The sequence below is a fragment of the Hypanus sabinus genome, chromosome 2 (assembly GCF_030144855.1).
Source record: "Hypanus sabinus isolate sHypSab1 chromosome 2, sHypSab1.hap1, whole genome shotgun sequence".
Lineage (NCBI taxonomy): Eukaryota > Metazoa > Chordata > Chondrichthyes > Myliobatiformes > Dasyatidae > Hypanus > Hypanus sabinus.
This window is the reverse complement of record NC_082707.1, coordinates 135,534,137-135,559,255: the sequence shown is the minus strand read 5'-3', so window position 1 is coordinate 135,559,255 and position 25,119 is coordinate 135,534,137. Positions and strand designations below refer to the sequence as shown.

The 25,119-nt window shown below is 40.0% G+C and overlaps 1 long non-coding RNA gene across 1 annotated transcript; it reads left to right on the top strand.

Moving 5' to 3' along the window:
• Nucleotides 1–222: 222 nt before the first annotated feature.
• On the top strand, nucleotides 223–24,301 carry LOC132384423 (uncharacterized). Its single transcript, XR_009508889.1, has 3 exons — nucleotides 223–309; nucleotides 844–1,022; nucleotides 20,216–24,301. It is a non-coding gene; the product is annotated as an uncharacterized LOC132384423 (long non-coding RNA).
• The last annotated feature ends 818 nt before the right edge of the window (nucleotides 24,302–25,119 follow it).

Sequence of the window (25,119 nt, the reverse complement as noted above, 5' to 3'; positions counted from 1 at the left end):
ACAATTCAAAACAAAAACAAAGAATGTGGTAACCAAAGGATAAAATCTGATGCGTGTATAATTATTGTTGAATTAATAAATTTGACTGGGGATTGAAAATTGCTAGGAAATTACTTGAAAAGACCCTGTGATGATGTTGGACCTTCAGTTCAGTGACTCACTCTGATTAGATCATCTAGCACTTCTAACTGCTCTGCGCTGAATTGCCATTCTGGATTCCAAGAGCAGCCCAGGAACAGCTCCTGAACACGACACCTTCTGGCAGTGAAGCGCGGCCGACACTAAGTGTCAACTAAATCAAATTAAAAGGTCAGTGCGGAACCCTTGGAGGAAATTCATTATGAAAAGTGCTAATTAGTTCCAAATACTACTACTGTTACTCTGAACCATAAATTCACATGTTGATATTTACATCAGACTAAATTGTATAAGTTTATAACTAATATTTTCAGCAATGCATTATGTTATAGAAAATATATTTGCAGATTTTACAAGGTATCTGTGTACAAACAGCACCTGGCTTGATTCCGTCAACTCTATTCTCCCAGGTTTAGAATGTGCTGGCTATTATTTCAAAACAGGAAGGCTGCTTGACTGATTTACTGATGGAGGTCACTTTCTGTCATTTCCAGTACAGTGTTATTTAAAAGAGCACACTGTGTATAAAAATGTCAGTACATTTCAGCAATGCACTGAAATGTGTTTAAACACTTGGCAGACACCAGAGTTCACAATTTGACAAATTATTTGTTGCTAGGGGTGAATGTAACAAAACTGTTTTTCTGGGTAGATGTGCTGTGCCCATTTAATTTTTTTTAACTTTGTTCGGCATTGCTGGAACAGACGGTCTGATAAACCTGAAGTGAAGTGAAGTGAAGAAACAGGCATTTGCGACCCAGTGAAAAGGACAAGCAGATCAGAGATAACTGCATGTATTATTTAAAGTGGAACTCACAAAGTTGGTGACAGTGATTCAGCCCTTCTTCAGAGGCTACATCACCTTGAACTCATGCAAATTTAAGGTATTTACAAATTAATCACACTTTAAAATACACAAAAATATTAGCACTGCTGCAAGGAGTTTGTGTGAGGTTTAATGGCATACTAATCCATGTTTACTGCCTAGAAATTTCTCCGTGCCTCGAAAAGTATTCTAATTCAGCTAAATTCAAGCAACTGTAATACGTTACCACTATTTGATGTTTCAGTTTCTACTCAAATCATATTTTTCTCCAATATTTGTCTAGAAGTTACAAAAGTACTTATAATATTAAATGAAATTGGTGCATTTTACTTATGCTTTGCTGTCTGTGAGAAATTTTAACATGAATAGCCAGCTTGATGACATCATTGCTCTGCTGAATTGAAAGGATCACCTTGAACCGACCGCAACCCATAACTCAATCCATGCGGGCAGTTTTCTTCGAGATCGGTGGTGAGGACTGTTGCCACTAACCACAAAATCCATCCCATTCATTTACTAAGACATGAAATGCTGTCAAAACAATTATCTGAACCCACTTGTTTATGTATTAGAAAGGTCCCTGGTTTGCCAAAGGAATTCAGCATTAATCATAAGGAGATCATTATTTCCTTACTCTGCCTCTGAATGAAGCAAATAGTGTATAAATCCTAGGTAAATTTATAGTAACATAGTAATATAAGATTATAACACATTAATATAAGATTGTTGTCATATTTCTAATGTAAGAGTCACATATAAATATAGATTTCATCTATAAGAGGTCAGTAATGATATTTTCAAGGAACAATTGGATATATTTTACAATACTGTATGTAGATAATTAAGATACGATGCAGCCAAGGCATAAGCATAACTGATATGTTCAAAGATAATTAATCTTAGATTTGAATCTAATTGAGTATCTGTAATTCTTATACACAAGGGATGCAATACTTTGGAAACTCCTTATATATGGCAATGTTCTTGCTAATTACAGCATACGTTAACCTTAAACAGGTGGATTAAAATTGTTCATTTGCCCATTTCAGTGAATCAAATTAGTTAAGTTCTAAAATTGGATACTGAGTCACAAGTATTTAGGGTATTTACTCACTGCAGTAGTTCATCAAAGTAAAGAACAGTGTTAAAGGATATCATTGAATTTGTGGATACTGAGTACTTTGTTACAACGTGTTGCTTGAGTCTTCTCTTATCAATGAACAGATTGGTGAATGTGTGGAAACCTCTGCTGAGGCAGTGACGAATGGCCTGTGAGCTGTTGAGAGTGAGGGGCTCAGGCTGCTGTGTGTACTAGCGCTCAGCCACGCTTTGTCCAGCTTAGTCACAGCATGTGTGAACAGGGAGGTAACGCAAAATGGCCTTTCACCTGGGAAACTGCCAGCTCATGTCTCTCTCCCTCCCTCCACATAATGACCTTGAGCCTTTCCAGCATTTTCTGATTTAATTTGAAACTTCCAACATCTTACTTTTGAAAGAAGGGTATTTTATTTGTAAGTGCACTAATTTGCAAAACTTATATTAAAAGCAATATTTTTCCATTATGAAGGGTACCTCAATTAACATGAAAGATATTGAACAGGTAAGGTCAGCATGGACCGCAAAGAGTCATATGGTTACATAATCAGCAGAAAAGTTATTTTGCACCAAGCCACTTGATATACAGTCGGTAGGTGCTGGAAACCCAGCAGAACCCAAGCAGACAGTCCTTTATGGACCTTTTGTTCTTGATATAGGCATCCACCTCCATCTCACCAACCTCACCTACAACAAAAGTGGTCCTCTTATTCACATGATAGGAAGGCAATGATAAAATCAGGGCTGTGCAGTTAATAGAGTTACTGCTTCATATCCCCAGCAGCCTTGGTTAAATCCTGACCTGTGGTGTTGTCTGTGTGGAGTTTGTACAAACTCCCTTTTGCTGGATGAGGTGCTTCTGGATGCTCTAGTTTCCTCCGACAACCTAAAGACATGCAAATTGGTCACTGTCAATTACCTTTGTGTAAGTGGATGACAGAATCTAGGACTAGTTGATGAAAGCGTAGGGAGATGCAGGCAAGGTTAATGTAGGATTGGTATAAATGGTCATTGGTAGTCAGCACAGATCCAATCAGCTAAATGGACTGAATCAGTGTTGAATGAGCTCTGGTTACCTATAACTGGAAGCTAAGTAACATGATGAGTAAATAAGACTGACTGTGCATTTCCAGCATTTCAACCGAGAAAGGCCAATGAGTGCAGAGCCTCTATGTAGCACGGCTGCAGAGCAAAGGGAGGTTCAAACTCCTGGCTGCTTTTTCAGTGAACAAAAAGAATAAAGTTCAAATTTTCATTATGGGTTGAATTTTGTGCATGACACTACTGGTGATCTCCTTTGAGGGTTTTACATCTAAAGAGAAGTGCTTAAACAAATAAAAATCCTTTTGAAAAGTCCAAGATTCAAACTTCCGTGTGGGTTAGAAACGGATGCAATGTCACTGTACTCTGGGGTCATTTGATTTTCATCTACAGAGCACCGTAATATTAGGAGTTGTGCAGAGATCTCCAGTTCTCCTCCACTATTTGGGGATAAGATGGCAAACGTCAGAGGCAGCTGAATACAGAACAGAATGTGGATATTTGCAAGAAAACCATGTTGAAAGAACAATGAACGAGAATGTAGCCAAAGCTTGTGCAGTTACTGCCGTATTCTCACGACCCTCCTTGTACATTTGTTCCACTCACTTCTTCATATATGAACATTGGCCTAACACCAAGGACGTAAAAATATGCTTCAAAAACTTAGCCGCTCAAGCAGTATCTGTTGAAAGAGAAAGGAAATTAATAATTTAGTTTGGAGAGTCTTCATCAGAACTTCTGAAACATTTTTGACCTGAAACACTAACTATTGTTGATGGACTGAGAGTTTCTGGTATTTTGTGTTTTGATTTCAGATGTTCAGCATCTACGAGTTTTTGATGGTAATTTTTGTTGTGATTTTCACACATGGTTGTAAGTAACCCAGTGATCTCACATCTCTTTTTTACAAGTGTGTATGCAATTATATCATCCCCTGGAGTTCCAAGTAGAAAACAAGTGGGATGGTGGGGACAGAAACTGAGGAGCTTCAGAGGATGGTGGTTCTTATCCTAAGGTACAGCACAGTTACTCTTTAGAATAAAAATTAACTTGACAAAAGCATCTGATAGGATCTGATAATAGCTAGGAAGAAGGTAGAAGATATGTCTCTTCAGTCAACCAGAATGATTTAAAGATACCACCACTTGCAGCTTTAAAGGTATCCACATTGGAATTGATTCAAAGCACTGTGTGAATACTGGGATTATTTTTCCAAAGGTTTGGATTCTGCACTATAAGAGAACACTGGCTAGTCCTGTGACACAACAGTTAGAGCTGCTATGTCATCGTTCCAGAGACCCAGGTTTGATCCTGACCTCAGGTGCTGTCATTGTGCATGTTTCCCCTGTGACCTTGAGCAACACATGTAAAACATTCAAGGAGCTCAACAGGTTCGACAGCATCTATGGAAGGACATAAACAGTTGAAATTTTGGGCCAGGATTCTAAACTGGAACACCTCATGAAAGGCCTTGGCCTGAAATATCAATTGTTTATTTCTCTCCCATGGATGCTGCTTGACTTGCTGAGAACTTCCAGCATTTTTTTGTGTGTTGCTCAAGATTTCCAGCATCTGCAGAATCTCTTGTCTCCCTATAACTTTGCAGGTTTTCTCTGGATGTCTGGACCCTTGGCAAAGTCATACTGTTTGTAGATTAATTAGCTTCAGTGAATGGGCCTTAGAGCAGGTGTATTACATGAGAATTGGGGTGCAGCTGAAGTTGATGGTGATACATGAGAATTAAAATAGGATTAGCATAGGACATGATGGGCTGAAGGGCTTGTTTCCTCACTTGATCACTATGATGTTAAAAGTCACCTCTCTATCTGAGCACGTTGGGTGGGTGGGGGGTGGTGTTGAGTGTATAAAGTCATCACTGGCTAGACATCTCTTTCTGTGCAAAAAACTTGCTGAAAGGCAGTTCTCAACAACAAGGATCAGGGTGAGAGGAGGGACAGGTAGGATACCTTCAGCCTGTCAAACCCTATTCTCTCAGCTATACTGTCCATCAGTAGGCGATCCAAATCAACTGGCTAACACACCAGTGCACATGATCAAATCAATGGCAGGGAACAGGTACACAACTGTATCTCAATTGCATGGAACTTATGTACATGGTCATGGAAGTCAGGGACTTTTCAAAGGAGAAACACATAAAACAATTATGCGTGGAATAGATCAACAGAGGGAGTTACTAGGCATAGAGAACACTGATTAAAATGATTTACTTGAATTACCTAGGGGATATCCTGATGTTAGTGAAAATTCGAATTAGCAGACAGGAATGAGTTTCCTTGATAGTTTATAGAACCATAATGGAGATTATAAATTGGTTGAAGAACTCACAAATATACCAGGATACCAGAGAATCAGAGTCCCTAGGGAGGGAGTTTTAAGCCAGGCTATGTTAAGTTGGAGGAGTGTGCAATTATGTAGACATTGGTTCAAAGTTTAAATTGAGTGAGGAATGTAGAGAATGGGAGTGATAAAATTTGCAGATGCTGGAAATCCAAGCAACACACACAAAATACTGGAGGAACTCAGCAGGCCAGGCAGCATCTAGGCTTCCCCTACTGCCACAGTGAAGCCACATTCAGGTTGGAGGAGCAACACCTTATATTCTGTCTGGGTAGCTCCAATCTGATGGCATGCACATCAATTTCTCAAACTTCTGGTAATTGTCCCTCCCCTCTCCTTTATCATTCTCCAGCCCTTTATACCTTTCACCAATCAACTTCCCAGCTCTTACTTCACCCCTTTCCCTCTCCTAGTTTCCCCTATCAACTGCCTGCTTGTACTTTGTCCTTCCTTCCCCCCCCCCCCCCCCCCCAGCTTACTCTGTCGTCTCCCCTTCCTTTCCAATCCTGATGAAGGGTCTTGGCCTAAAATGACATCTGTTTATTCTTTTTCATAGATGCTGCCTGGCCTCCTGAGATCCTCTAGCATCTTGTGCGTGTTGTTGAGAAAGGGAGTGGGGTTGGGATGGGATAAGGTGTAGAGAAAATTGACCTCATGAAGTGTTTGTTTACCTTTCACGTTTGTGTCCCATTTCCAATGGTGGATTACATTGAAGTTAAAAAAAAACAAATTACTACATCTTGATGAAAATGTAAAAGCTATTTGAGTGAATGAGCCAAACTACCCTGATGTCACTGATGAATGGCCTTGAATACATTGGCACTGGCAGGACTCTTACAAAAACTTTTCCACTTTTCTTTGAATTATCCAAGAGGAAGTCCTTGGATAATTCAGTCCTTTAAAAGATGGCACCAATGACAATGCTCATTCAAGTGCTCTCCAGTCTCTGGAGTTGGCTTGAATCCATGGCCTCGAGACATAGAAGAGCCAAGGATGACAACAGTAGGTAAAGTATGGAACCAATCTTTCAGAAAGCAGAAAATGATAATGAATTATAAAAGAAACTGTTTGGCTTCTCATCTTGATCACTATTTTAAGTAATAGTCCATGTTTGTGAACTTAAGCCAAGGAAAAACATGGTAAGTGGTTTCACAACTCTTGAAGCCCGAAGTACAGTCATTCAATTTGGAATAATGAATAAGGAATATTTCAGCAGAACTGAATGTACTGGCAGCTGTGAGACACTTCCTGCAACAAGTAAAACAGATATTGAAATCCATTTGCACAACTGGCTTCTGTAAACCTACAACTACGGTGCACCAAGATCTGAATGCTCTGTAAACCACAGCAAGAATTTAGTTTCAAAACATTAAATAAATTGCATTCTTATTCCTTTGTTTTTCATTTTTCTTGCTGCAGAACAAGAAAGAACAGGAGCTTTTCTTTTCCAATTCTGCTACCCATCTTTACTTTCTGAATCTTGCCCATGTTTTTCCTTAGACAGTTTCCAATAAACAACTTTAATGCAAAATAAAATATATTCAAAGTAATAATCCAGATTTTACATTCTCATGATTTAAACTAAAAAAAAGGATGCATCAATATTTTATGTCAATGAAAGCACTTATCCAATATTTAAAGAATTAGAGCAATTATTTTTTGCGTAGATGTGCTAAAAAGAGTAATAATTCAGTTTGGAAAATTGTTGAACAATCCATTGATTATTAAATCTTTCAAACAGATTAAACATGTGCTAATTATTTAAAATAAGGGAGGGAAGAAGTAGGGGATAAAGAGATTGTATTAATTGCAACAGATAGGGATATCTGCTTAGCATTCCGCCATATATAAATCACCCAGTGAAAAGAATCTAGACTTGTTTGTCCAAATCGACAGAGGGAATTCAGAATTATCAATCCAAACCTACAGATGAAACTAAGTTCCCAAATGGAGTGACCTACGTAGTAAATTACCGAAGGGTCAAAGACAGAGCAGAATTGAGGCAAGTGACGTGCAGTGTGGGAGAATTACGAGGTCATCCACTTTGCACCATTGAAAGGTAGTTTATAATATTTTTTTCTTGCCAGAAGATTAGGAGCTCTGGGGGGGGGGGGGGATAAAGTAATTTATGAATGCAGAAATCACTAGCTGCACAGTATTTAAAGTATTACATAATGAAAGTTTATTGTTTATCTCATGATGATTAGACATGAATGCTGGAACTGATGCTTTGGCTGCTTAAGGCCTTGGTTAGATCAACTCAGGATAACTTTCCGTTTTTGGCACTAAAGATACAGGAGGATTTGGAATTGGACCAGCACAAATTTCCAGACCAGTATCAGAGCTTACAGAGATAAAATTTGGGAATGGGCTGTAGACACTTGGCCGATGTTTGGCTGAGTTTATTAAGTAGCATGGAATTCTAATTGAAGTCGCCAAAGTGGTAAATGAATTCAAAAAGGGGATGTGAAAAAGCTATTTCCTGTGGTGAATGAATCCAAAACATGAAGATCATTCTGATTAAAGTTAGGATGGACCAACGAAGACACTTTTCCACAGAAAGGAGAGTGAAAATAGTGTGCTATACATATGGGGTAAATGGATTATTTTTCAAGAGTAGAATTGGCCCTGCTTTATAAACAGGGTTTTAAGGGAAACACACAAAAAAAAAAGTAAGTACCGTTGAGATTTAGATCAGATTAATTTAACCTGATTATGGAATAGGCTCAAGGCATTGAATAAGCTACTTCTGTTCTAAATAGGCTTTCTAAAGGAAGGCTTCAATAATGAAATCTAAGAATGTGATTGTGATAAATTTGAGAATGCTTTCTCACTGACACTTAATTCCATTTCACAGTGGGCCATTTGCATGCTGAAATTCACATTTTATTTTACTCTCTATAGACCAGTGGCACCAAATTATTTTCACAGCCTCATAATCTTTGGCCCTTGGAAGAAAAATTATTTAACTATTGCATTGTCTGATTGGTGGATGGTGTTATAATATGATATAAACATTTCTCAAAGTTATAAGACCATGTATGCTGCATTTTCCTGGTTATGAGCTATTTGGTAAAAGGGAGGATAGCCATGAATATAAGAGTATATGGGTATATCAGTGATATTCTGTGGGTATATCTGTGATTACCATGCTTCACCTACCTTGCGATCAAACTGGCCCCACTGTCTCTGAGTCCTTGTGGCAGCCCCAAATTCAAATTAATCTTCTTTTGGCCTTGTGACTGCCAACCACTGAAGTGGTTTTGGCAAAGGTTAGCCAGTAAGTGTTTCAATATTATTGATAATCTGAGAATCCCGAAAACTGTTTCATTTGATGAAAATAACTAAAATATTGTGAAAGCAACTTAAATGTAATGGAATAAATATTGTTTATCTTTCATTATTTCGATACACAAAAGGGCTTTAAAATAATGAAAATTAAAGAATAAACAGCAAACTTATGCTCTGGTCAGGACACTATTGATTCCGCACATGAAGCAATTTAGGCTACATCCACACTACACTGGATAAATCTGTGATCGAAGCTTTTTCTCTTCCTTTTTACCCTCCGTCCACACTAAAATGGCGTTTTCGTCCCCCGAAACCAGAGCTTTTCAGAAACGCTTTCCAGGGTGGGTATTTTTAAAAATGCTGCTCGGGCAGATCAGTGTGGACGTGGTAACCAGAGACTTCTGGAAGCACTGTCAGACGGCAGTGCGCTATTTCATTGTTTTCTTGAACGCAACCTAACAATTTCAGAACAGATGGCAACGAGACTGATGCCAGAAGAGTTAGAAATATACTCACCAAATACTTTGACCCATAACTTACTGAATAAATAAGTATACTCACTCTTCCCTGTTTTCTGTCCTTGCCCGTATGAAGGTGGTTTACCTATTTATGTAAGTACTTCCCTGACAATAGATGTGTAACAGTCTAATGTAACATTGTATGGAAATACAAGATAACACTGATGCAGACATGTTTTACACATTTAACAAGGTGCTTTATTAATGCAACAGAGTTAGTCAGTTTTTCAATGTTCATCGTCAGCTGGGTCAATCTGTCCGTGAATTTCCTGTCGGTTGCCTCCGTACACTCCAGTATTTTTTTTTACTTTTTAAGTTCTCCTGCACGAGACCCAACAGATGTCCGTCGTTTTAAGTTTTTCTAGTCTGTAACTACACAAATGCGCACTTTCACACCGAGATTCAACACCAAACAGATCGCATGTGTCCTGCGCATGCACAGTAGGAGGAGATTCACCGAAATCTCTGTTTCAATGTAGACAGAGATACCTTTAAAAACACATAGTGTGCACGCCTATCGTTTTTACGTGAAACTGATGTTTTCAAAATTATCTGTTCTAGTGTGGATGTAGCCTAAAAGACAGACAGTTCACTAATGGGATGCAATTTGCTGCATGTTGCTGGTATACAGCTATAAAAGGATCCTCATAGAAAGGTTTGCATGATACATTGATCTTGTAGCAATTCATACTCTCAATCTCTTCTTGTAACTGGAAGCAGAGTTGGTTGTTTGGAGACAAAGCTTGCCCACCAACCCTGGCTGATGTAAACCTTCCAGAAGCTTAAGTAATCAGGTTGAAAGTGAGAGAAAGGATTTCTCTGTGAGACACTGGCATCCTGAAGATGCATTTCAGGTATTTGACAGATCCAGCTCACTAAGTAGAGGCTCCAGAAGGTTAGCGATACACCACACGACCAACAGTGAGATTTGGGCCTGCATAAGAACAAGGTTTGGTGCTCAGAGCTTCCATGGATCTCCAACCAAGAAGAGCAGGACAAACAACAGGAGGGGGTGGGAAGTGGTTCAATTGATGAGCCCGAAATGTTGACTGTACTCTTTTCCATAAATGCTGCCTGGCCTGCTGAGTTCCTCCAGCATTTTGTGTGTGTTGCTTGGATTTCCAACAACTGCAGATTTTCTCTTGTTTGAAGAAGGTAACTGAAGTGGTTGGAGTGAAATGCACCTCACAATTTTCCCTCTCCACTTTGGTCTCATAGCTTTTTGCTATGACCATACAGGGGTTAAACCTGCGAAGCTGGTTAACTTTGACGACTCCACTTCATCAGTCTCATTATTTACTTAAATGGCCAGGTGAAGTAGTGGGAGCTGTGATTACTCGCCCATCCGTGGGCAGGAAAATTGGTCTAGGTTTTACAATCCAGACCACCCACCTTTTGAAGGTTAATTCCCACCACTCCTCCTCTTGAGTAAAATATTTCTCTTTAAATAATGCATAACAACAAACACAGGATGGTATAAATAGCCAACTTTACTGAGGAAGTGGTGGTATGAAAAGTATATTATTTTGAGATTTTCTATGAAAACACCAGGAAGAGTAATGCACAGGCACAGGATGAACTACTGTGTTCCAAACTAAGGGGACAGTGGATGGCTATTGCATGGGCTGAAATATCAGGTTCACAGAGCCAACCTCAACATATTAGTTACTGCCACCCCTTGAATTTTCTGCTTACAGAACAAGCAAAGGATCATTTTTTTCTTCAGTGGGCAGGAAACTAATCCAGCCCAACAAATGCTGGTTTAGCAGGGGAGGGGAATCTGGGTGAACACTAGGTTACATGAACCTCAGTCTGAACAGTCAATATAGAAGGGATATGGTTATATACCAATAAATTCCTGCTGTGTAGGTTTCATGCATGCTAAAGGAACATATCAGAATCAGAATTAGGTTTATTATCACTGGCATATGTTGAGAAATTTATTAACTTAGCAGCAGCAGCAGTTCAATGCAAAATATAATTTAGAAAAGGAGGGAAATAATAATAGTAATAATAATAATAACAATAATAATAAGTTACAGTCTATGTATGTTGAACAGGTAAAAAAATTGTGCAAAAACACAGAAATAATACAAATTAAAAAAGTGATGTAGTGTTCATGGATTCAATGACCATTTAGGAATCGGATGGCAAAGGGGAAGAAGCTGTTCCTGAATTTCTGAGTGTGTGCCTTCAGGCTTCTGTGCCTCCTACCTGATGGTAACAGTGAGAAAAGGGCATGCCCTGGGTGCTGGAGCCCTTTAATAATGGATGCTGCATTTCTGAGACACCGCTCCTTGAAGGTGTCCTGCGTACTTTGTAGGCTAGTACCCAAGATGGAGCCAACTCTGACTAAATTTACAACCCTCTGCAGCTCCCTTCGGTCCTGTGCATTAGCGACCCTCCCCCCCCCCCCATACCAGATAGTGATGTAGCCTGTTAGAATGCTCTCCATGTTACATCTATAGAAGTTTTTCAATGTATTTGTTGACATACCAAGTCTCTTCAAACTCCTAATGAAGTATAGATGCTGTCTTGCCTTCTTTACATGTGCTTCGATATGCTTAGATCAGGTTAGGTCCTCAGAGATCTTGACACCCAGGAACTTCAAACTGCACGCTCTCTCTGCTTCTGATCCCTCTATGAGGATTTGTTTAGTAAGTAACTGTACTTGAACAGATATCGAAAGCATATAGGAAGGAGCACTGCTGTCCAGTAGATCCTGTGTAAATTCTGAGATCATGACCTTTGAACATTCTTTTATTTAACTGATCAAAAATTTTGCTGGCAGAATAAAAATGAATGCAAATTTCATCAGCAATTTCGGGCTTCACGAAGGGATGAAGCCTAATATGTAAGAAGTGGTCTGTGTTTTTCCTGAAAAATGAACTCTTTTCATCAAAGAACCATCTGATAATAGATAGGGGGTCTTCATTAAGCAGAGGTTGAATATAAGACCCACTTTCTCTTTTATCCTTCAGCAGTAGACAAGTTGACAATGGCTTGGAGCTCAATGACCGAGCACGTGTGAGTGCTTTACCTGCACTTTGTAGATCGACTTCTGAGCTGGTGTTAGTTTTGGAGTGTATCGTATTCGCCTCCACCACCATTGCTGGCAGCCCATTCCACACATTCCACTCTCTGCATAAAAACACTTACCCCTGACATCTCCGCTGTACCTACTCCCGAGCACCTTAAACCTGTGCCCTCTTGTGGCAGCCCTTTTATCCCTCGGTAAAAGCCTCTAACTATCCACATGATCAATGCCTTTCATCATCTTATACACCTCTATCAGGTCCCCTCTCATCATCCATCATTCCAAGGAGAAAAGGCCAAGTTCACACAACCTGTCTTCATAAGGCATGGTCCCCAATTCAGGCAACATCCTTGTAAATCTCCTCTGCACCCTTTCTATGGTTTCCACACCCTTCCTGTAGTGAGGTGAGCAGAACTGAGTACAGTACTCCAAGTGGGGTCTGACCAGGGTCTTATATAGCTGCAACATTAGCTCTCGGCTCCTAAATTCAATTCCACGATTGATGAAGGCCAATACACCGTATGCCTTCTTAACCACAGAGTCAACCTGTGCAGCTGCTTTGAGCATCCTATAGACTCGGACCCCAAGATCCTCTGATCCTCCACACTGCCAAGAGTCTTACCATTACTACTATATTCTGGCATCATATTTGACCTACTAAAATGAACCACTTCACACTTATCTGGGTTGAACACCATCTGCCACTTCTCAGCCCAGTTTTGCATCCTATCATCTTGTAACCTCTGACAGCCCTCCACACTATCCACAACACCCCCTAATCATTGTGTCATCAGCAGACTTAATAACCCATCTCTCCACTTCCTCATCCACGTCATTGATAAAAATCACGAAGAGTAAGGGTCCCAGAACAGATCCCTGAAGCAGACCATTGGTCACCGACCTCAGTGCAGAATCTGACCCATCTACAACCACTCTTTGCCTTCTGTGGGCAAACCAGTTCTGGATCCACAAAGCAATATCCCCTTGGAACTCATGCCTCCTTACTTTCTCAATAAGCCTTTCATGGGGTACCTTATCAAATGTCTTGTTGAAATCCATATACACTATATCTACTGCTCTTCCTTCATTAATGTGTTTAGTCACATTCTAAAAAAATTCAATCAGGCTCGTAAGGCATGACCTGCCCTTGACAAAGCCATGCTGACTATTCCTAATTATATTATACCTCTCCAAATGTTCATAAATCCTGCCTCTCAGGATCTTCTCCATCAACTTACCAACCACTGAAGTAAGACTCACTGGTCTATAATTTCCTGGGCTATCTCTACTCCCTTTCTTGAATAAAGGAACAACATCCGCAACCCTCCAATCCTCTGGAACCTCTCCCATCCCCATTGATGATGCACAGATCATCATCAGAGGCTCAGCAATCTCCTCCCTCACCTCCAACAGTAGCCTGGGGTACATCCAATCTGGTCCCGGCGACTTATCCAACTTGATGCTTTCTAAAAGCTCCAGCACATCCTCTTTCTTAACATCTACATGCTCAAGCTTTTCAGTCCACTTCAAGTCACCACTACAATCACCAAGATCCTTTTCCATAGTGAATGCTGAAGTAAAGTATTCATTAAGTACCTCTGCTATTTCCTCCGGTTCTATACACACTTTCCCACTGTCACACTTGATAGTTCCTATTCTTTCACATCTTATCCTCTTGCTCTTCACATACTTGTAGAATGTCTTTGGGTTATCCTTAATCCTGCCTGCCAAGGCCTTCTCATGGCCCCTTCTGGCTCTCCTAATTTCCTTCTTAAGCTCCTTCCTGTTAGCCTTATAATCTTCCAGATCACTAACATTACCTAGCTCTCTGAACCCTTCGTAAGCTTTTTTCTTCTTGACCAGATTTACTAGAGCCATTGTACACCACGGTTCCTGTACCCTACCATAACTTCCCTGTCTCATTGGAACGTACCTATGCAGAACTCCACACAAATATCCCCTGAACATTTGTCTCATTTCTTCTGTACCTTTCCCTGAGAACATCTGTTCCCAACTTAAGCTTCCAAGTTCCTGCTTATAGCCTCTTAATTCCCCTTACTCCAATTAAACACTTTTCTAACTTGTCTGTTCCTATCTCTCTCCAATGCTATTGTAAAGATAATAGAATTATGATCATTATCTCCAAAATGCTCTCCCACTGAGAGATCTGACACCTGACCAGGTTCATTTCCCAATACCAAATCAAGCACAGTGTCTCCTCTTGTAGGCTTATCTACATATTGTGTCAAGAAACCTTCCTGACCATACTTAACAAGCTCCACCCCATCTAAACCCCTCGCTCTAGGGAGATGCCAATCGATATTTGGGAAATTTAAATTAGGACACCTTCCAGGATCTGTTTCCCTATCTTGCATAGCAGTCAATTGCTGCAAGCAGAATAATTTGCCATTAGTCCTGTAGGAAGGATTATGATGAGAAAAATTGAAAAGTTTTTGAAAGGCTGTGGCAATGATGCATCCTTAATACCGGCCTTCACTGAAGTTGGGTTTGTTGTTGTTCCATTGCTTAGGAACATGCTATCATGTTGTAGACTCATAATAGATACAAATTTTAGTGGAAAGCCAAATTTAAGGAGGTTGCCCCACACACCCTCCCAGCTGATGGAGTCAAAGACTTCAGTAAAGTTGAGAAAGGCCATGTAAGATGATCTGTACTGCACCCCACATAGTGCTTGAAGTTGTACATGGCAAAGTTCATATACAAATTCCCTGGAGGGACAGGCAATGAGATCGATATTCCCTCACAGACTAACTTCCACAGCAATGAAACCATACTTACATTCTGAGTAAGTGATTAACTGAGTATCTGAGTATTAAGCCACAAAAGGTCAACGGCAGATGCAATCTCAACGGCTCTCCACTCAGCTTTAGATCACCTGGACAACACAAACACCTGCGTCAGGATGCTGTTCATCGACTATAGCTCAGCATTTAATACCATCATTCCCACAATCCTGACTGAGATGTTGCAGAAGCCGGGCTTCTATACATGACTCTGCAATTGGATCCTTGACTTCCTAACTGGAAGACCACAATCTGTGCAAGTTGGTGATAACATCTCTTCCTCACTGATGATCAACACTGGCGCACCTCAGGAGTGTGTGCTTAGCCCACTGCTCCACTCTGTCTATACCCGTAACTGTGTGGCTAGACATAGCTCAAATACCATATATAAATTTGCTGACAATACAACCATTTTTGGTAGAATCTCAGGTGGTGACGAGAGGGTGTACAGGAGTGAAATATGCCAACTAGTGGAGTGGTGCCACAGCAACAACCTGGCACTCAACGTCAGTAAGACAAAAGAGCTGATTGTGGACTTCAGGAAAGGTAAGATGAAGGAACCTATACCAATCCTCATAGAGGGATCAGAAGTGGAGAGAGTGAGCAGTTTCAAGTTCCTGTGTGTCAAAATCTCTGAGGATCGAATCTGGCCCCAACATATTGATGCAGTTATAAAGAAGGCAAGACAGCAGCTATACTTCATTAGGAGCATTAGGAGTTTGAAGAGATTTGGTATGTCAACAAATACAGTCAAAAACTTCTATAGATGTACTGTGGAGAGTATTTTGACAGATTGCATCACTGTCTGGTATGGGTGGGGGGAGGGCTACTACACAGGACTGAAAGAAGCTGCAGAGGGTTGTAAATCTAGTCGGCTCTATCTTGAGTACTAGCCTACAAAGTACCCAGGACAGCTTCAAGAAGTGGTGTATCAGAAAGGCAGCATCCATTATCAAGGATCTCTAGCAACCAAGGCATGCCCTTTTCTCACTGTTACCATCAGGTAGGAGGTACAGAAGTCTGAAGGCACACACTCAGCGATCTAGGAACAGCTTCTTCCCCTGTGCCATCCAATTCCCAAATGGACATCAATCCCTTGGACACCACCTCACTTTTTTTAAATTTATATAATTTCTTGCACAATTTTTAATCTATTCAATATACATATACTGTATAAAGTACTCTGAATAAGATTTAGTAATTTATTTATTTATTTTGATCTATATTATGTCTTGTGTTGAACTGCTGCTACAAAGTTAACAAATTTCATGTCACATGCCGGTGATAATAAACCTGATTCGGCTTCTGACTCCATTGAGCAGGCCACCTCATGCCCAACTCTTAAAATTGATGCTCTATTTAGAGCTGCGTCACACAAAGAGAACATCAGCAGAAAGGGGGGAAATAATCAAGAATGTACACAAAACCTTCTTGATAAACAAAACTCTAAAAAAAATCTAAAAAATCTAAAAACCTAAAAAAAATCTGGTCCATGACTGTTTAAAGTGGTGAAGGAGCATTTGGGATGCTACTGAATCCATGCATCAGAAGCACAGATTATATAAATTGTTGGAAAGACAGCATCAAACTTAAATTACCCACCTGGCCGCCCATTATGGAAGAGTCTTTTTCCCACATTGGCTTTGTCTTTCACTTGGAATTCAGAAAACTGGTATATAATCAAATCATCTTCAATCCCAATGCACTGTTTGAGAAGAAGGAAGTGTGCAAAGATACCCCATAGTTTGAGTTTAGTTCAAAGCATGATTTTTCTAAGATAACCATTTAATGTAGGGATTGCATTGCTTATTTCATCTTTAAGCATGTCTGAAGTTCTTGGAAAATCTCCATGCTCCCATTGGTTATGTTTGTTCTCTTTATGTTAGTCATTTCAATATAAACAGCTTTTCAGAATGGGTTGAAGGCTCCAAAGAAGAAAAAAAGCACTTCATTCAAGCAGCTCCCTTCAGACAGTGGATAGCATTTCACCAGTTCTGCCCAGTGTCATGAAGAGTTCATCACCCACATCTTGCCTCAAAATCCTTTTGCTGCTCTTTGTGTACTTCAAATGTTATTTTCAACATTATTTATGGATCAGGGTATTTCCTTGGAGTGTATTGTACTCATCTGAAGCCAATAATTCTATTGCAGCAGTCTTGATGATAAATTTCCATTCAAGTGTACATCTTGGCAATAACTGCATGCCTACTCCATTTTCTTCATTCTCTGCTTCTAATCACTGTTAGTCTCCCTTTGCCAATTAGGAAGCAGGCTTAATGCTTGATGAACGTAGCATCAAGAGTTCAGAAGAAGGAGTTATAGTCTCAGGACTTGCATCATATCTCCTTGTTAAAAAAATCTATACTAGACAAACATACATAAAATGCTGGAGGAACTCAACAGGTCAGACAGCCAATGGAAATGACCAAACAGCCAAGACCCTTCTTCAGAACTGAGAAGGAAGGGAAAAAATGCTAGAACATAAAGGTGGGGTTAGGGAAGAAGGTGATAGGTGAAGCCATGTGAGTGGGAAAGGTAAAGGGCTGGAGGTGAAGGTGATGGAATGATGGGGGATGAGAGTGGACCATAGGAGAAATGGAAAGGGAAGATGATAGGCAGCTGAGCAGAGGTAAGAGGTCATCCATAGTGAGGAATAGAAGAAGTGAGGGGTGGGATGAAAGAATGTTTTGCCAGAAGGAGCAATTGATATTCATGCCAACAGCTGGAAGCAGCAATCCCATTCATTGCAAGCCTCTAATAAGGACATGTAGATAAAATACTTTTTTTCAGCATTCATTGACCTCAATTTCCATTTTTTCAACAATAAAAATAGCAGTAAAGAGAAATTAATGGATTTGAGTTTTGGAAACATAAGATAAGAAATCCATTGAACCTATGTTAATGGTTTCATTTGCATTTCCTGTAAAGGGGCTGATGTCTTGCATCTGAACATTAAGACTGGGAAGTTTCCATTCTATCTCTTGGGAGTATAAAGTTTAATGTAGATTCTGCAAAATGTGGTTTCTCCATTCCATTTCTGACTTGATCTCACATTGAACAATTGGTTCCTTTGTGATTGCAAACTAGGACATGTCCCTTGGTGAAGAGGAAAGTATTTATTTCTGTGGCTACCTCACCCTCTATTGTACAGAAGCTTGTGGATTGCATTATTCGTTCAGAAATTTCTGGAATGTAGAAAGTAATATTCTCTACTTCAAACCATTACAAAACCCTGAATGATAAAGCACATTCCTTGTCTGAAGCCACTAGCAAGTATCGACATTGGCAACTGACCACTTATTTTGGCAAAGGAGATGAAAGAATGAATCATGATATAGCTCAACAGCTAAGTCCAGACGCACAGAAAAGCACATTCTGTCTTACACAATTACACTGCCATATGAATCATTAAGTACACCATTTCCATCCCACCTGAAGCAACGTAACTTCCTGCAAAAGATCATTTAAAGTTTGAACCAATTTGTGGAAAAAAAATTGGAAATTTCTTGCTGATTCCCTTAAACAATCACAATCAGAAATCACTCTGGTGTTGATAATTCTCGGCAGTTCAAAAGTTTTCATGTGATAAAGTTTGGCCAAACCAATGAGAGGAATCAGTTAATTTATTTTATGAGCTATTTAAAATCAATAATTAATTGTCTACTTGACAGACCTTTACTGTACCATGTACTTCTGAAATTTTTGCTGCATCATTAACTGGACAAAGCAAAGATGAGGAAATCTGCAGATGCTGAAAATTCAAGCAACACACACAAAAAGGCTGGTGGTACGCAGCAGGCCAGGCAGCATCTAGAGGAAGAAGCACAGTTGATGTTTCGGGCCGAGACCCTTCATCAGGATTAACTGAAAGAAAAGATAATAAGAGATTTGAAAGTAGGAGGGGGAGGGGGAAATGCAAAATGATGGGAGAAGACCGGAGGGAGTGGGGTGAAGCTAAGAGCTGGAAAGGTGTTTGGCAAAAGGGATACAGAGCTAGAGAAGGGAAAGGATCATGGGACAGGAGGCCTACAGAGAAAGAAAGGGGGAGGGGAGCAGCAGAGGGAGATGGAGAACAGGCAAAGTGATGGGCAGAAAGAGAAAAAAAAAGGGAGGGGGAAAAATAAATAAATCAGGGATGGGGTAAGAAGGGGAGGAGGGGCATTAACGGAAGTTAGAGCAGTGAATGTTCATGCCATCAGTTTGGAGGCTACCCAGACGGTATATACAGTGTGTGAAGGAACAACACCTTATATTTATCCATCATTAATGGGGCTGAATTAAAACCTTTTTTTCTCTCTCTGCCTGTTCTCCATCTCCCTCTGGTGCTCCCCTCCCCCTTTCTTTCACACTGGGCCTCCTGTTCCATGATCCTTTCCCTTCTCCAGCTCTGTATCCCTTTTGCCAATCACCTTTCCACCTCTTAGCTTCACCCCACCCCTCCTGTCTTCTCCTATCATTTCACATTTCCCCCTCCCCCTCCTACTTTCAAATCTCTTATTATCTTTTCTTTCAGTTAATCCTGATGAAGGGTCTCGGCCCGAAACATCAACAGTGCTTCTTCCTATAGATGCTGCCTGGCCTGCTGCGTTCCATCAGCATTTTGTGTGTGTTGCATTAACTCGACAAATGTGGCTTCAGAAAGCAATGTTTTTATTCTTCAGCCACAGAAAGCAGGCAGGCTAGCTTCAAACAAGTTATTTCCATAACAAGAGAAGCAGCTGATATTATCCAAAGAAGACACAGCTTGTATAGAGTTTATATCAGTGATTCCCAAAGGTGTGGTTATGTATCCTAAGTGGGTGTTAGGAGAACTAGAAATCAATGGGGCACATTCAAGATTCCTAGTGGGGGGGGGGGGGGTTTAGGTGGCATCCTAACTTGAGGCACGAGACCTGACAAACTGTGTCATCAACATCTGATAGGCATTCCCAGTTTGTGTTAATTTTTAATTTTAATTCAGCCCCATTAATGATGGATAAATACATACAGCACAATCTCTATGAGCCTGAAGGCAATGAAGTCTTGAATTCTAATCCTGCTAAGAAACAGAATCTACAGAAAGTGTGTCAATACAATGTTACATATGGTTTTATTCTGTTCCCATCAGATCAACGACATCCCATGTGTCTTGTTCGGAATACAGTACTGTCTAATGAAGCCACGAAACCATCAAAATTGCAGGAACATTTCCATAAAAGACACGCTGAAAAAGCTAATTATGGTATTAATCAGTTCCAGAAGATGAAAGAAGCATTTGAAAAGTGTTGCACACTCAATCATTTGTCAAGAAAGCTAAAAATGACCTTGATAATGGTCTCATTGCTTTTTATAACATTTCCAAAATGATAGCAAAATGTGGAAAATCTCACACAAATGGTGAAAGATTAATAATCTCTGCTGTACCAGAAGTGTTCACCACTGTTCTCAAAATGGCTACCAGTATTTAAAATCAGTTCCTCTGAGTAATAACTCTGTGGCTCGTTGTCTTGATGAAATGAGTGAGGGCATTGATTATCAGCTATGCACAAAGCTAGAAAAAACAGAATTCGTGATACAACTGAATTTGAGATGGATCTTTTTTCAAGCATGACTCTTGTAATATCTGCAATCAACAAAATGAAAGCTCATCCATTAAATAACAGAATATTTCACCAGTTATGCCAAGATAACAATGAAGAGTTTGAATACTTGCTGCTTTACACTGAAGTGCTTTGGCTGTCAAAAGGCTGCTGCTTGAAATGCTTCTTTGATCTTTTTGACACTTTGGTTGAAGCTTTGCTGAAAGTTGTCAAGAGCTTAGGAAATAAGATTGACTTCTACGTGGAGATGTGGTATATCTAGCTAATCTGGATGACAAAATGAACGTTCCAAATGTGAAACTGCAGGGCCAGAATTTCAATTCAATCCAGGCAAAAGGTACAGCATCCACTTTTATCGGAAAACTGGAAAAACATAAGCAAAACATTGGGAGAAGAATGTTCTCACAGTTTCCCTGCATGGAAAGTGTGTCTCTCTTTTAGAGATGGTGATTTGCAAGAGTACTGCTTACAGCTGCAGTCACTGAAAAAGGAATTTCACAATCGATTCAAGGATTTGAACAATCTGGAAATTCCAAAATGGAACATAGCCCATTTCTTTGCAAGGTAGATGAACAGGAAGAGAGCTTGCATAAAGAAATTATTGGAATTCAGAATGATGAAGAAGCAAAAATGCTTTTCAAAATGTTGGATTTTGTGGTATGTGGCTGCACTGTCATATGAAGTTTCCTGGTCTTTAGAGAAGAGGCAAACTGCTATTCATTGCATTTCCATCCTCCTACCTTATAACCATATAACAATCACAGCACGGAAACAGGCCATCTCGGCCCTCCTAGTCCGTGCCAAACTCTTAATCTCACCTAGTCCCACCTACCCGCACTCAGCCCATAACCCTCCACTCCTTTCCTGTCCATATACCTATCCAATTTTACCTTAAATGACACAACTGAACTGGCCTCTACTACTTCTACAGGAAGCTCATTCCACACAGCTATCACTCTCTGATTAAAGAAATACCCCCTCGTGTTTCCCTTAAACTTCTGCCCCCTAACTCTCAAATCATGTCCTCTCGTTTGAATCTCCCCTACTCTCAATGGAAACAGCCTATTCACGTCAACTCTATCTATCCCTCTCAAAATCTTAAATACCTCGATCAAATCCCCCCTCAACCTTCTACGCTCCAATGAATAGAGACCTAACTTGTTCAACCTTTCTCTGTAACTTAAGTGCTGAAACCCAGGTAACATCCTAGTAAATCGTCTCTGCACTCTCTAATTTATTGATATCTTTCCTATAATTCGGTGACCAGAACTGTACACAATATTCCAAATTTGGCCTTACCAATGCCTTGTACAATTTTAACATTACATCCCAACTTCTGTACTCAATGCTCTGATTTATAAAGGCCAGCGTTCCAAAAGCCTTCTTCATCACCCTATCTACATGAGACTCCACTTTCAGGGAACTATGCATTGTTATTCCGAAATCTCTCTGTTCCACTGCATTCCTCAATGCCCTACCATTTATCTTGTATATTCTATTTGGATTATTCCTGCCAAAATGTAGAACCTCACACTTCTCAGCATTAAACTCCATCTGCCAATGTTCAGCCATTCTTCTAACCGGCATAAATCTCCCTGCAAGCTTTGAAAACCCACCTCATTATCCACAACACCTCCTACCTTAGTATCATCGGCATACTTACTAATCCAATTTACCACCCCATCATCCAGATCATTTATGTATATTACAAACAACATTGGGCCCAAAACAGATCCCTGAGGCACCCCGCTAGTCACCGGCCTCCATCCCGATAAACAATTATCCACCACTACTCTCTGGCATCTCCCATCTAGCCACTGTTGAATCCTTTTTATTACTCCAGCATTAATACCTAACAACTGAATCTTCTTAACTAACCTTCCATGTGGAACTTTGTCAAAGGCCTTGCTGAAGTCCATATAGACTACATCCACTGCCTTACCCTGGTCAACATTCCTCGTAACTTCTTCAAAAAATTCAATAAGGTTTGTCAAACATGACCTTCCATGCACAAATCCATGCTGGCTACTTCTAATCAGATCCTGTCTATCCAGATAATTATAAATACTATCTCTAAGAATCCTTTCCATTAATTTACCCACCACTGATGTCAAACTGACAGGTCTATAATTGCTAGGCTTACTTCTAGAAACCTTTTTAAACAATGGAACCACATGAGCAATACGCCAATCCTCCGGCACAATCTCTTGAGCAATACGCCAATCCAAGGCACAAACCTTGTTGAAAGAAGCTTCTGTGCAGTGAACCTCATACTCACAAAAAACAGAAACCACTTGGAATTGTTACATGTGGGACTTAAGGCTTTTGCTGTCTCAATTTCAACTAAAAACCATCAAGCCCAAGGATCACACTGATATTGAAGCTGCTGTACAGCACAAAGGTACTGTGTATGCTAGGTTTAAAGACAAACAAAAATTTAAAGCAGAATGATTTTTCTCATGTTAGCATATGGTTGACATGTTTCTAAACTTTTGGGGGTGTCAGAAAGTACCTCGTGCATAAGAGGGGCATTAACGAGTATGAAGGTGCTTTAGCGGGGTGTTGGGCTAAAAAAGGTTGGAACACACTGCTTTACACTATCAGGGCACCAGGACATAAATTATCCCTCAGAGGGGCGTTGGCAACTATGAGGGTACTTTAGGGGGGCTTTGGCAAATAAGAAAATGCTTTGGGGGGGTGCATTGGGCTAAAAAGATTGTTAAGCACTGGTTTACATATTTGGTCATTTCTGGAGATGCTCCCACACTATCTTGTCAACTATTTCCAGCTGAACTAGACTGCAAATGTAATATATGGTTCGACAAAGACTTGATCATTGGATGTCAAAGCATTGTTCCTTTGTTATGTGCCATGTCATATGACATGGGTGATCATGGTGTTTTCATGACCATGATTGTTCTTGGCAAGTTTTTTTTTACAAAAGAGGTTTACCATTGCCTTCTTCTGGGCAGTGTTTTTACAAGACCAGTGAATGACCCCAGCCATTATCAATGCTCTTTGGAGATTGCCTGCTTGGCGTCAGTGGTCGCATAACCAGGGCTTGAGATATGCTTCAGCTGCACATATGACCATCCACTATCTGTAGTGGATGGTAGGGAGGTAAAGAAAAATCATATAATCTTTGCAGAGGGTATGCTTTGATAGAATGTCAGGGTGGAGATATGGGTGGTGGGGTGGAGTCAAAGTGTACCCTCTGTAAAGATCATTTTACCTCCTGACCCCTGTTATTCGATGATGAAATTCTCATTGTGCTTTTGACCAAACTGTTGGCTGTCTCACTTAATAGTTCCTATGTGGCTTTTATGATGAAGCTTCAGTAAAGAGTTTCAGGCAGTTTTACCATATTACAAGATCTTTGGAAGCTCACAATTCTTGCTGTAAATAACCTTTTCAAAGGAGTCAAAATTAGGTTATGTTACTCTGTATAAAATGTACTTTTTCATATTCATGTCATCCGAAGTAAATTCTATTTGGAACATACACATTGATAATAAATTATTCTTTTCAGAGCTCAACATGTGCGGCACAGAACATGTAATCCACGTTCTCAAAAATAAAACAAACTTCTGGCTCCTTGCTTGAAATTAAATGGATGTCCTATTTCTGAAAAAAAAGAGGAGTCTCCATCCAAAAGATTAATGGATGAATGCCAAACCTAACATGTTTCTACAATCAATAAAAAGCTGAATTGAATGGAAAATAAATCAAAAAATTGAAGGGAAAATATGTCCATAAGCCCACTTTGGGATTTCTGCGATTGTACATCTGGCCAGACTGGATCCGAGAAAGCGTGGGTCTAAATAAATCAAGGTCACATCCCTTGCCTCATGATCATACACTCTTCCTTTAGGCAGCAGTGGGAGAAAGATGTCTGACTTGTAACAATCCTATGCATAATGGGTAACTCACCACAGTGACGTGGTTCCACAGACTCATTCTGCAAGGCAGATGTTACCGAGGATTTGGCCTTGTGCATTTGGGCTTCTCACCTCAGTGAATAAGCAGCTCCCAGAATGCAAGGCATCATTTCACAAAACTTCATGTTGAAGACAATATTTTTAGCATTGCATTTAGAAGTAATTTGCACTTGATTGCAATAACAGCCGATTTTCATTAATTGTTAATATCAGGCTATTGCTTGCAAAAGGGTGCGATGAGAAAGAAAAAGTCTTCAAAGATGCTGATTTAAATTAAGTTGGTTATTAACCTTGAGTGGGGGCTCATCATTTAATAAATAAATGACTGTTTTCTAAATAATTAGAGACTTTGCAACCAAAAACTTCAAGCATTGGAGATCATGCATTTCACAGCCAGGCGATACCATTTACATGTCATTAAAATGCTGATACAACTGAGCAGCTTTTCTGTCCCCAGGTGGTTTCGCCTCTCCATTCTCCTAGATTAGTAAATC